Source organism: Bubalus kerabau, chromosome 6 (assembly GCF_029407905.1).
Source record: "Bubalus kerabau isolate K-KA32 ecotype Philippines breed swamp buffalo chromosome 6, PCC_UOA_SB_1v2, whole genome shotgun sequence".
Lineage (NCBI taxonomy): Eukaryota > Metazoa > Chordata > Mammalia > Artiodactyla > Bovidae > Bubalus > Bubalus kerabau.
Window position 1 is genome coordinate 1,635,824 of NC_073629.1, and position 6,573 is coordinate 1,642,396.

Genomic DNA, 6,573 nt, shown 5'->3' on the forward strand with positions numbered 1-6,573 from the left:
CCAGCTTCTTCATTCACTGTGGCTGGGATAAAATGTTCCTCAAGGTTCTCTGTCTTCCTGTACCCCGATAGCACCTATGTACTACTTATGCTTCACCTATGAGGGAAAGATGTGCTCTGGAGAGAGATCACAGGCATTCCTCCTCCTGGGATAGAGACATTTGTCACTGTGAGCTGGGCAACTGGTATCCTGAGTTTTGTTACTGTCAGTCTTCCTATATCATCATTGGGAGGGAAATGTGATAGTCTAGTGGCACTTGCAGAATAAAAGACAAACCCTTGCAATCACTAGAGAAGAAGAAAGAGGAAAAATAAAAGCCCTAAAATGATAATAATAATAAATTCAAGGGGGAAGGGTGAGCATAGAAACAGACCTCTTGGTAACTGTGGAGATGGAGGTTCCCAGAAAACGGAAGTGATTACATTATTTTACCTAACGAGTTATATTTTGTAGTTTCCTCATTTCCAGGAGAAATAGAAACTTCTTAAGTGTCCAGGACACATTTTTTTCCAGTTAGGTTCTGATGAATAAACTCTGCTGACATCTAGAACTAATGAATATTTTTAAAGGGTATTCTTATCCTCCTTGCTTTGGGACCTAAGAAGAACTGAAGACTCAAGTTAGGACGTTTTCAAATAAAACAAAAGGGCGGGGTCTGAATGTTAGAACCCCAGAACTATAATTTACTCACATTGAACCATAAGTAGAAAGTTAACAACTTAGAGTGTTGTTAACAGCACATGCTGCTGCTGCTAAGTCGCTTCAGTCGTGTCCGACTCTGTACGACCCTATAGACGGCAGCCCACCAGGCTCCACCGTCCCTGGGATTCTCCAGGCACGAACACTGGAGTGGGTTGCCATTTCCTTCTCCAATGGATGAAAGTGAAGAGTGAAAGTGAAGTCGCTCAGTTGTGTCTGACTCTTAGCGACCCCATGGACTGCAGCCTACCAGGCTCCTCCATCCATGGGATTTTCCAGGCAAGAGTACTGGAGTGGGGTGCCATTGCCTTCTCCGTAACAGCACATAGTGCCTCTAAATGTCTGAGTGAATGAGCAATCGAATGAATAAACTGAATGAATGGTACATGAAATAAAATAAATAGGCCTATTTAGGATAGTCTCTCTGTCTACTTGTAGTTTCCTATCTGGTTATTTGTTAGAGTTGCAATTCACAAATACTGATTGTCCAAGTACCAAAGTTTGTAGTTTTAAGGGATTTGGAACATATTGCAGTTATTCAGCGATTAGTCATTGAGCACCAGCTTTGCCAGCATAAGCCTCAATACTAAGTATTTAAAATATAGGAAAAAAGCTCTTTTCTCTTCTCCATTTTCCTCCGTGCGGTTGAATTTACTCCTCCCCATGTCTTTTCACAAGAATGTGAAGATCAAGCAATTTCTGACCAAGAACAAAAGCAGAATCGTTTCATTTCCCAATGGATTTGAATGAAAACTGGTAATAAAATCAGGTATAACTCCGAGAAAAGACACTGGAGAAGACCCAAGCTGGGCCTCTAAGGAGCCTCATTTACCCGTTGGCACTCATTTATGCCATGGTAAGGTCACTTGCACCGTAACTGAATCACAGAAGTGTGAACTCACTGCTGTCTGAACAGCTCATGGGAGAAACGAAATGTTTGACTTCTTGGTGTTTACTCACTAGAGGTCCGTGTGGCTCAGTAATAAATATGTGAAACACTGTTTGGGGAAAAAAAATTAGAAATAAATAAAATATAGTTAAGAAGCCATGCCTTAGAGATACTGGGACAACTGGACACCAATTATAACAATTGTTTGCCAATTATACAGTAGAATTCAGTGCTGTTGCTAATGTTGATGTCCTCTAACAAGTAATGATTAGAAGAGGTAAGACTGCAACCCAGTTATATACCACATACAATTGGTTTTTAATTTGTTAAAGGATTTCTTTCCGAGAAGGTCAAAAGAGAGAATGAGAAACAGATTTTCCAGCTGAAGAAAACAGATAGAGTAAAAACACATAGATGGCAATACTCAAGGCTGGAAAGACGGTGCTTTGAACACTAGGATAAAAGGTGTAGGCAAGAAACTGACGATTTTACTACTATTGGAAAGTGCAACATCCAGAACTCAGTAGGGGAGAGAATCTGGAACCTACCTGCCACAGGGAAATTGCCACACACTCACTGCAGTTTATCAGCCATAAATATAAATAAAATTATAAATATTCCACTGATAGTGACACCGTTGTTTTCTTCTGTGTTACTGAATTTCCAAAATCAAGAGAAAAAGAAAATCCGTTTACACTAGAACGCAAAACAGCTGAGGAATATAAACACGTAACAGTGAATAACCACTTGGAAATGCAGAAGTCAGTAGTTCTTCCTGCTTTTACAATGGCAGGAAGACTGCGAGAACGACGGCTCGTTGGTCTAGGGGTATGATTCTCGCTTAGGGTGCGAGAGGTCCCGGGTTCAAATCCCGGACGAGCCCTCCTTTTTTTTTTTTCTTCTTTGAATTAAATCCATTTCTAAAGAAATTAACTTTAGATCTATAAATATAATAAATACATGTTGGTGAAAAATACAAAATTGAGACCCTTTGAACTTATAGCACACTTTAAGTTCAAATACCATTAAAAGACATAACCTGAAAACGTAGCAAGTTTGAGAGCAATGTGATGCTCTGAAAAGACTCATCCCATTCCTGCCAGTTCCAGAGTCGAGCACGTTCGCTGGGCATCTCCGGTGCCTATAAGTGCGACCTAAATCTGCTCACGCCCGCGCCCGTCCGCCTGCACGGCGACAGTGGGAGGCGGACTGCGCGCCCGCTCACCCGGCCCGCCGACCCTCCGTGCCCCGCTCACGCTCGGAGTGTTCCGGGGCTGCCCCGGGGTCCGCACGAGGCGTCTCTTTTCCGAGCACGTGTGTTTCAAAGTGGTACAAACATTTTCATATCTTGCCCTCAGACGAAAAAGACCACATATTGTACGAATTGATCTCATTTGATCTTTTACTTCGTGAAAAGTACTTTTTGGTCGTCCTGGTCAAGGTTTGAGCCCAAGGAACTAGAATAGTTTCATTTCAGGCCTTAAATGAGCCATGTGGTGGGGGGAAAAGTCTTAAAATTGTACCGCTTATGCAGGAAAAAGCCTGGGCTCGTCCGGGATTTGAACCCGGGACCTCTCGCACCCGAAGCGAGAATCATACCCCTAGACCAACGAGCCGCTCTCGGCGAAAACGCTCCCAGAGCCTCCCTTCAGCCTTATCCGACCTCCAGCTGCACCACCCGACCAACCTCGGCTGGACAATCTCCTCTCATTTCCCAGGTCTCGGGTCAAAACATTTTCGCCACCCAAAGGGACGCCAGGAAGGGACGTGCATTTTTTCCCAGCGGGGTCGGTCTTATCTCCCGGCGCCTGGGCTCTGCGCCGCCGCCTGCGGCCATCCGCTCAAGATCCGGGAAGCGGCCTTCCACGAGCCAGGATAGCCCCTGGAAGGCGGGGGCGGCAGGGCGGTGGAAGCCCGGGCTAGGAGGGCGCAGGCAGGGCCCCTCGGACGTCTCGAACTCCGCCAGGTGATCGCAGCCCAAGGTCTCCCTGCCGCCACTTTCGCTATTTGCGGGAAAGTCCCGCCGCTCTCAGCTCAGACCAGCCTCAGAGCACTTGGCTGTGTGCAGCGTACCTCATCCGCATTCCCAGTCTCTGCTTGGCCGCCGGAAGACGCTCGGCTGCCGACGACGCTCATGGGTGGGTGGAGCGGGAAAAACCTCGAGGAGATGGCAAGAAATGGGAAAGGATGCACCTTATCCCTGCAAGGAAGTGTTAGGACAAAGAATTCTCAAAGGGGAGAGTATTGACAGATAACATTTTTTCCAACGTTCATTTTGAGATCACGCACTCTTTTTAGAGCCTTGCATGTACTGAACGCACTGCGTATCTGTAACAATCTGTCTCTAACGTACTAACCTCATTTCGCAGTTAGGTATTTCAGGCGACATGGCGAGGAAGTGGTATGGTAGGCACAGCAACTACCCAAGTCTTAGAAGGTGTGGTGGATGGGGAGGACCATGAAAGGGGCAGGGAGGGAGACCGAGTTTGGTGCCTTGTTAGCTTGGAGGAGTGGAGAAGGCAGTGGCAGTGGGCAGAACCTTTGACCTAGGACCACCTCCCCTTCGTTTGTTCTTCATAGGGAAGAACAAATCTGATTCCATATTGTATCTGTTTTTTTTTTTTTTTTTTTTTTTTTTTTTTTACTTTAACCTGTGTATTCTATTCGGAGAAGGCAATGGCAATTCCAGTACTCTTGCCTGGAAAATCCCATGGACGGAGGAGCCTGGTAGGCTGCAGTCCATGGGGTCGCTGAGGGTCGGACACGACTGAGAGATTTCGCTTTCACTTTTCACTTTCATGCATTGGAGGAGGAAATGGCAACCCACTCCAGTGTTTTTGCCTGGAGAATCCCAGGGACGGGGAAGCCTGGTGGGCTGCTATCTATGGGGTCGCACAGAGTAGGACACGACTGAAGTGACTTAGCAGCAGCAGCAGCCGTGTATTCTATTGCTTTTGCTACAAGGTAATTACCACTTCAGCATTCTTGCCTGGAGAGCCCCATGAACAGTATGAAAAGGCAAATAGATATGACACTGAGAGATGAACCTCCCAGTTGGGTAAGTGCCCAATATGCTACCAGAGAAGAGTGAAGGAATAGCTCCAGAAGGAATGAAGAGGCTGAGCAAAAGCTAAAACAACGTCAGGCTGTGGATGTGTCTAGTGGTGGAAGTAAAGTCTGGTGCTATAAAGGACAATATTGCATAGGAACCTGGAATGTTAGGTCCATGAATGGAAGTAAATTGAAAGTGGTCAACAGGAGATGGCAAGAGTGAAGATCAACATTTTAGGCATCAGTGAATTAAACTGGGCAGGAATGGGCGAATTTAATTTAGATGGTCATTTTATCTACTACTGTGGGCAGGAATCCCTTAGAAAAAATGGAGTAGCCATCATAGCCAACAAAAGAGTCTGAAATACAGTACTTGGGTGCAATCTCAAAAGTGACAGAATGATCTTGGTTTCCAGGGCAAACCATTCAATATCACAGTAATCCATGTCTATGCCCCAACCACTAATGCCGAAGAATCTGAAGTTGAACCGTTCTAGGAAGACCTAAAGACCTTCTAGAACTAACACCAAAAAAAAGATGTCCTTTTCATCATAGGGGACTGGAATGCAAAAGTTGGAAGTCAAGCAATACGTGGAGTAACAGGCAAGTTTGGCCTTGGAGTACAGAATGAAGCAGGATAAAGACTAACAGTTTGGCCAAGAGAACCTGCTGGTCATAGCAAACACCCTCTTCCAACAACACAAGAGAAGACGCTACACCTGGACATCACTAGATGGTCAATACTGAAATCAGATTGATTACATTCTTTGCAGATGAAGATGGAGAAGCTGTATACAGTCAGCAAAAGTAAGACTGGGAGCTGACTCTGGTTCAGAATATGAACTCGTTATTGCAAAATTCAGACTTGAAGAACATAGGGAAAACCACTAAGCCATTCAGGTATGACCTAAATCAAATCCCTTATGATTATGCAGTGGAAGTGACAGATTCAAGGGATGGATCTGATAGAGTGCCTGAAGAACTATGGACAGAAGCCTGTAACATTGTACAGGATGCAGTGATCAAAACCATCCCCAAGAAAACAGAAATGCAAAAAGGCAAAATGGTTGCCTGAGGAGGCCTTACAAATAGCTGAGAAAAGAAGAGAAGCAAAAGGCAAAGAAGAAAGGGAAAGATATACCCATTTGAATGGAGAGTCCCAAAGAATAGCAACGAGAGATAAGAAAGCCTTCCTCAGTGATCAATACAAAAAAAAAAATAGAAGAAAACAATAGAATGGAAAAGACTATAAATCTCTTAGAGAAAATTAGAGATACTAAAGGATTATTTCATGCAAAGATGACACAATAAAGGACAGAAACAGTGTGTACCTAATGGAAGCAGATATTAAGAAGAGTAAGCAAGAATACACAGAAGAGCTATACAAAAAAGATCTTCATGACCCAGATAACCACAATGGTGTGACCACTCACCTAGAGCCAGACATCCTGGAGCCTGAAGTCAAGTGGATCTTAGGAAGCATGACTACAAACTGAGCTGGTGGAGGTGATGGAATTCCAGGTGAGCTATTTCAAATCCTGAAAGATGATGCCAGCAAATTTGGAAAACTCAGCAGTGGCCACAGGACTGGAAAAGGTCAGTTTTCCTTCCAATCCCAAAGAAGGGCAATGCCAAAGTATATTCAAATTAGTGCACAATTGCAATCATTTCACATACCAGCAAGGTAAGGCTCAAAATCCTTCAAGCTAGACTTCAACAGTATGTGAACCGAGAACTTCCAGATGTTCAAGCTGGATTTAGAAAAGGCAGAGGAACCAGAGATCCAATTGCCAACATCTGTTGGATCATAGAAAAAGCAAGAGAATTCAAAAAATCATCTACTTCTTCATTGACTACACTAAAGCCTTTGATTGTGTGGATCACAACAAACTGTGGAAAATTCTTAAAGAGATGGGAATACCAGACCACCTTAC

The 6,573-nt window shown here is 44.3% G+C and overlaps 2 non-coding genes across 2 annotated transcripts; one reads left to right on the forward strand and one right to left on the reverse strand.

The window, feature by feature from the left end:
- The first annotated feature begins 2,399 nt into the window (after nt 1-2,399).
- On the forward strand, nt 2,400-2,471 carry TRNAP-AGG (transfer RNA proline (anticodon AGG)). Its single transcript has one exon. It is a non-coding gene; the product is annotated as a tRNA-Pro (tRNA).
- A 661-nt stretch (nt 2,472-3,132) lies between these two features.
- On the reverse strand, nt 3,133-3,204 carry TRNAP-CGG (transfer RNA proline (anticodon CGG)). Its single transcript has one exon. It is a non-coding gene; the product is annotated as a tRNA-Pro (tRNA).
- Between the last annotated feature and the right edge of the window lie 3,369 nt (nt 3,205-6,573).